General features: G+C 29.8%; 2 non-coding genes across 2 annotated transcripts; both read right to left on the bottom strand.

Moving 5' to 3' along the window:
- Positions 1–56: 56 nt before the first annotated feature.
- Positions 57–127, bottom strand: ONS95_009657. Its single transcript has one exon. It is a non-coding gene; the product is annotated as a tRNA-Arg (tRNA).
- Positions 128–1,500: 1,373 nt separating this feature from the next.
- ONS95_009656 lies at positions 1,501–1,571 on the bottom strand. Its single transcript has one exon. It is a non-coding gene; the product is annotated as a tRNA-Arg (tRNA).
- Positions 1,572–7,467: the final 5,896 nt, after the last annotated feature.

Raw genomic sequence — 7,467 nt, 5'->3', positions numbered from 1 at the left:
TATATTTATACTTTACTACAATTTATCTATTATTATTTAATATTTTATGTATAACTATTCTTATCTAAGACTTGAACTTAGATCAAGATATTAGAAGTATCCTGCTCTACCATTGAGCTAATAAGAGATAAAATAATTTATATATATAAATATAGTAAATAATCTAAGTAAATATTTTACGCATATGTAAGCTAAAACACATGTAAATGTAAAAATATGAATTTAAAGCAGGTTTAAATAAGTATTATAAGGGATATGGAGGAATCAAACCCCATATTTAAGATCTGCAATCAAAACGTAGAACCATCTACTGCATATCCCTGATGTATAAATTATATATAAGTTGCTATCCTTAACTATGTATATAAGATATACACCAACAAACCTAAATTTTTGTACAAACTAACCAAGATAAATATTTAAAGTTATTTATAAAACATCAAACTAATTATTATTATTATTATTATTCATTTGAGCTTCTAGAAATTGTATTCTAGAATTAAGCAGAGTAGCTTTGGCTTCTGACCTTACTTTATCTCTGTTGAAACGTTCTAGGTCACTCTCTATTTGATTCTTTAGATTAAATTCGTACTCCGTCGTAGGTATTGTAGGTATTTTTATATAAACACTTTGTGCGTAAGCCATTTTTCTGTCTAAAATTCGTATAAACTTTAAATATAAATTTTTATGTTCTACGGCTGTTTTTAGATCCATTCTCTTAAATTGGTTAAGTATATGTGAATTATAATCAATATGTTTACATATTTCATCCTGTATAGGTACTTCACCACCAGGAACGTTAAACCCAGGCGGAACAATAGTTTTATTAGGTGTGTATACAGAAATAGGAAATACCATAGATCCTATATCACTTCTAAAGATTCCAGAACTTCCACCCCTATTTCTATCGTAATTGGGATGTAATTCTCTATCTACACCTTTACCTTTATCAGGCTTTAGACCTGAACCCGAATCTGAGTCAACTTCCATAGCATTGTATAACTTAGGTTTAATAACTTCGACAGAAGATCTCTCACCTAAATCCATAGTATCCATGCCAAATAAAAACTGTTTTAAGTTGAAATTAATACCTTTTATACCTAAATATTCCGACAATAAACCTATTATACCTGTGTTAAAGGTTCAACCTAATAATCCTATAGCTATATTGTTGAAAAAATCACAATATTCTATATGAAAACTACCCGAAATTAAATATTTAATCGCCGCTATAAATGTAACAGTTAAAATAGCTCCACAAAATTTTGCTAATGTAAAAGTTGCCGTTGTATTTTGTACCATTAGATATAATTTTGTTTTCATCTTTTTTTAAGTGTAATGGTCTAATAATGTATTTTTTACTATTTTCGAAATTACATTACTCAACCATTACTAATACAACTTAATTTTACTATTTTCGAATGTACATTACTCGACCATTACTAATAAGGTTTCGTTTTGCTACCTCATAAAAATTGTAATAAGCAACTTTATAATAAAATTCTTATCTAAGACTTGAACTTAGATCAAGATATTAGGAATATCCTGCTTTACCATTAAGCTAATAAGAGTTTATGTTATATTTAATAACATGAATATAATATACGAATTCATATAAATTGTATAATATAATATTATTATGATTGCACTTAAGCAACATATAATAATAAAAAAGCCATCATTAAAGCGAATAAACCAGTGGCTTCTGCAAATGCAAAACCTAATATAGCGTAAGAAAACAATTGACCTCTTAAAGAAGGATTTCTAGCAACACCTAATATTAATGCACCGAAAACTACACCAATACCTACACCGGCACCTATAAGGCCTGTGGTTGCTAAACCTGTTCCAATAATTTTTGCTGCTTGTATCACCTTTTATGTTTTTTTTTTATAGAGAAAATATCTATAAGTTTAAGTTGCTTGTTAAAAATATAATATAAAATTTGAAGCATATATAGTTTCTATTATATCCATGTTAATAGAATTTAATTTAAATATCTTAAATAAAAATTTTTGTTATAATAGTTTTTTGTTTTGCTTCGTAAAAAGCAAACGATGCCCTAAAATATAGGAATACGAAGGGATCGAACCTCTGGTTTAAGATCTAAGATCAAAAGGTAAAACCATTTACCGCATATACCTATTGTATATATTATATAGACTAATACGGAATTAATCAACATAATATATACATCCAGAAACATTAGACTTTATAAGCTAATCTAAAAATAATAGCGAATAAAATTAAATAAAACAAACAATAAAATTTTGTATAGGTTAGATCTGGGTGGTTAAATAAAAGATGTCTTTATACGCACATGTTTAATAATTAAAAACTAGAATTATATCATTATTTATACTAAGATTTAAAATTATCCATGTAGTAATCACGCTAATAATATAACCAAAAAGACTCATTAAATTTCATCTTGTAAAAGCATAATACACCATAATCAAAGGGGTTCCCTCTAGCATTATTTAATTATTACTTTTATTAATAATCAAAGTATTTTGTTAAAATAAAAACTTTATAAACCTATACCACTATTTACTATCATTGTTAATTTGTTCGAAAACAATATTAACAACAGCTGAGATAACATTTACGATATGATCTACATCCTTTTTCCTTATTATATATGAAGGAGCAATAATAATATGGTCTCCACGTACACCATCGACAGTACCTGTACCAGGATAAACTGTCATGTTGAATTTGGATGATATTGCCAAATCTAATATTTTGTTCGCAATGTTAAATCTACGTTCGAAAGGCTCTTTGGTTTTTTTATCTTTAACAAATTCTAGACCCCAGAAAAGACCCCGACCCCTAATGTCTCCTACATTAGGATGGTCAGCCAGCGCAGCTTTTAATCGGCTTTCTAAATAAGCACCCTGTTTATTAATATTGTCCAGTAAATTTTTTTCCTTGATGATTCGTAAAACCTCAAGAGCAGCTGCAGCTTGTATAGGCATACCTTGGTATGTTTGTCCATGTATAAACTGTCCACTACCCTTAATTAGCACCTTGATAATTTTTTCATTTACCATTAAAGCAGCTATCGGTTGATACCCTGCACCAAGTCCTTTACCCATCGTTTGAATGTCAGGTACAATACCCTCTGCTTGCCATGCATGCAGAGTGCCAGTACGACCCATTCCACACATAACTTCATCAAGTATAAAAAGAGCCCCATGTTTATGACAAACTTCTCGCATTGCTTCAAGATAACCTGGAACATAGGGTACACACCCTAGAGCGGCACCCACTATTGGCTCGGCTATGAATCCGATGACAGTATGCGGACCTAACTCTATAAATTTTGCCTCTAGTTCCTCAGCTTTTCTCACTACGAAAGCTGCATCAGATTCACCTTTTAACCGCTGTCTATAAGGATTACACGAAGAAATATGGTGAACATTTCTCATAAGTAATGGTATGTAAGGTGCTCTACGATCAACATGTCCTGATATACCCAAAGCTCCAATAGTATTACCGTGGTATGAACCCCTACGAGCTATGAAATTGAAACGGCTAGTTTTATTGTCTTGATCATAAAAGTATTGGCGAGCCAGCTTGATAGCAGCCTCCATTGCCTCAGAACCTGATCCAGTCAAATAGACTTTGCTCATTTTTCCACCAGTACTCTTGATAAGTTCGTAGCACAAAGCTTCGACAACTCCACTAGATCAAAACGTAGAAGCCAGATAGGGTACTCCTGTTTTTATTTGTTTAGTTATTGCAAGAATGACTTTATGATTATTGTAACCTAGACAAGAAACAGCCGCACCCGAACTTGCGTCAAAGATCTTACGACCTTTATGTGTAAAAAGAAAATTGCCTTTACCACCTATAATAACAGGATACGCTTTTACAAGATGACGACCTAAATAAAAGAGCTTTCTTGCGTTGATTTAGGTGACAGAGAACTTTGTAAAGGTAAACTCACAAATGCGTGAGGTTTCGGTGGACTACTTAAGGCTCATTCTAAACTATTGTAACTTCTATTTAATAATGTTTGTAGACTATCACTATAGAATTGTGGAGTTAATCAAGGGTATCTGCTTGCGGCTTTACCTTCAACTAACTGAACATAAACTATATATAAGAATAATCATGTAGCGACAACACTAATGATACTTCCAAAACTACTGATTAAATTTCACCCTGCAAAAGCATCAGGGTAATCACTAATTCTTCTAGGCATTCCCTGTAATCCTAAGAAATGTTGAGGGAAGAATGTTACATTAACCCCTATGAAAAGTAATCAGAAATGTACTTTACCTAACATTCTATTATAATCTAAACCTAACATTTTAGGTATTCAGAAATATCATGCACTAAATAGAGCAAAAACAGCACCCATACTTAAAACGTAGTGGAAATGAGCAACAACGTAGTAAGTATCGTGGAATGCAATATCAAGAGAAGCGTTAGCTAAAACAACTCCACTTACGAATAATATATATTAACTTATAATCTTATATAACTAAAAATATAACCAAGATATATGCCACCTAAATTAGCATATTTTTTAATGGTAGCATGATTTATATTTAAATTTCTTTGAGCCTCAGTTACTCCATCAAACTTTGCTAAAAACTTTTTATCTTTATCATACACAAACACAGCTTTTTTAATGTGACTTTTATTACACATATCTAAAACTAGTGCCTTACAATCTTTACCTGTTCATTCCTCCAGCATAGGGTAATCATAAATATTATAAGGTAAATTAGTAAAATATCACTCTCCTCTGAATAAGGTTTGATTTTCTATATATGAAACAATTGTAGTATGGTTGCTTTTGATAAGTTTAGCTAAAGTTAAAACAGAAGGAAATATAACCAATAATTCTTTATGTGAATTATAAACATAAACAGGATAAGCACTTTGAGCCTCAGCCATTCTCACTTTGCTTTCCATAGAATGACTTTTATTATAAAAAGGATTATTTTCACCTGTTAAAGCTTTGGCTATTAACCCTTTAGTAGCTTCACTGTGTGTTCTATTTTTAGCTAATTGAGATAACAATACTTTAGTCTCTTCTGTATGTTTATAACCTAAAGAAGAATAACCTTGTTTTAAAACATTATAATAAGGTATTACAGACGTTATATAAGAAGTTTCTCTTATAGTTAAAACATTAGCTTCTGCATACTCTAATATATGTACAGAAAAGTTAGACTGATCATACTTAAGTAAGGCTTTTATAATAGGCATATTTCTATTTTGATTAGCCTTAAGAAAGGCTTTATTTAAATAATTTTTAAATCTAGCTGAGAGATTGATAGAACTTCCAACATAAGAATGTCCATTTATGTTATTTATCAGGCAATAAACACCAGACTTATCTTTCTGTTCTATCAGGATTTTTTTTCTGTCTTCTTTAAAGTTATTGTATACCTTTAAAGAGTTTAAATCTTCAATGCAATCTTGTTTTTTTGTTGAATAAGCACGTACAGTACTTATTTTATTATAAGTTAATATATTATTATTTCATGGACTATATCTTCTCATAAAAATATTATGAGGACCACGTTTAGTCTCTGAGGTACCTACTCAGATAATTTTACTTATCTTTTGGTTACCTGCTGATTGTTCAAAATTATACATTTTTACTATATATAGTAGCATAATTGTCAGAAGTTCCCAGCATATGGTGATCTTTAAAGGGAGAGCTAAGTGGATTATTAACCCTCCTATGGTGAACATGAATACGAAACCTAAAGCAAATAACATTGATGGTGTTAAATGTAAAGATCCTCCGTAACAAGTAGCTAACCAACTGAATATTTTAATACCGGTAGGTACAGCAATAATTAATGTAGCAGCTGTGAAATAAGCTCTAGTATCTACATCTAAACCTACAGTATACCGTCTACATATTAGTCCTATTAAAAAGAAAAAAGTCGTAATCTACTCCTATACCCTTTCGCCTGAAGGTTGAGTACCGATCTGTATCCCCTAATCAATAAGGAGCAACTACAGAATATCTTTTATTAAAAAGCTTTTTTTTTATTATGATATATAATTAGATTGTTCCTGCTCTACGTGTTAGGATAATTACTTCGGGTTTATATTTTTTTTTATAAGACAAAAACTTTTTAACTTTACAGACAGGCTAATGCAGTATCTTTAATTTAGGGTTACTTAAGTGTTATTTCGCCCTAAAGCCGGTTTCCCGGTGACTAGAGTACACCTTACAGTTAATAAACTCCTTATTTTACCTTAAAGAGTAAGGTTAATAGTATAAGTTGAAAACTAGTACTACGTATAATATTAACTTAAATTAAAAACTGGAGAACCATCTACTCGTTGCTCTTTTACAGACATATATATTCACTTTAATGCCTGATTTAGATCCGCGATCACCCATTTTTCTTTCGTCTATCCCTAATGATATTACCATACCCTGAGTCATTAATCAGGCCGGTCATATCGTTTCCAATACAACTTTGGTTACTAGAGCTTTAGGGCTTCCCCGGAGTTTGGCTCCTCTTACACACATTAATGAACGACCAATATTCATTTTTCTATGTGATGACTTCAAACAACAAAACCTAATACACCAATTGACATCATAGCATATACCCGTCTTCCGTCTTCAGCCTACATAACAATATGTATAAACTACAAAAGATTATAAAAACATACTTAATATTTCTTTAGCTATTTCATAGACTTCTTCACTTACTTCTTTATTAGCGTTAGATGTTTCTACAGTATTTATATCCGGAGAACTAACACTTTTTGCAGGAGAAATAATCTCTTTATTTAAAGGTTTAGGTAATTCAGATACATTACTTTCAAAATTTAAATTAGAAAATTCTTTGAACCGAGATTCTTTTAAATTTAAAAAAGTATCCCTTTCAATATTTCTTTTATCCAATTCTATTTTAAATAATTTAGCTTCTAGAGGATCTATAGTACCATTTGAAACTTTTATATTTAAACCTTTATTTATTAAGTCATATATAGTATTAAAAGTTTTAATCTTATTACTGAACGTTAAATTGGCTATTTTCAATGCCTTTTGATATTCTTCAAGTGTGGTTATGTTCAATTTATTAAACTTTTCCATTAATAGGAGCTCAAATTTTTCACTATTATCAAATATTTTAATTACTTCTTCAGACTTTTTATCATCTATATAATGTGAGTATTTATAATAAAATTTTTCTAATTTATCTGACTCTATTTTTTTTAAGTTATTAAATTTATTTTTATCCTCTAACATTTTTGCATACTTTTGTGATGAATTATTAAAAGAATCACCTTTTTCCAGCAATTTATCTAGTTCTTTTCTAAATAATTTTTTGTCCATGCTATTTCATTTTATATCTAATTTTGCTTAACCTTTAATCTAGGATTAAGTCTATTTCATTAATATAATTTATATTAATTATTAATTTGTTAAATTATTTTTAAATTACAAATTTAAAACAACCTAACTTTAAAATA

This window comes from Cadophora gregata (genome assembly GCF_030347475.1).
Source record: "Cadophora gregata isolate MNR1 chromosome Unknown scaffold_31, whole genome shotgun sequence".
NCBI lineage: Eukaryota > Fungi > Ascomycota > Leotiomycetes > Helotiales > Ploettnerulaceae > Cadophora > Cadophora gregata.
The sequence above is the reverse complement of the archived record's forward strand: the minus strand, read 5'-3'. Positions and strand labels throughout refer to the sequence as shown.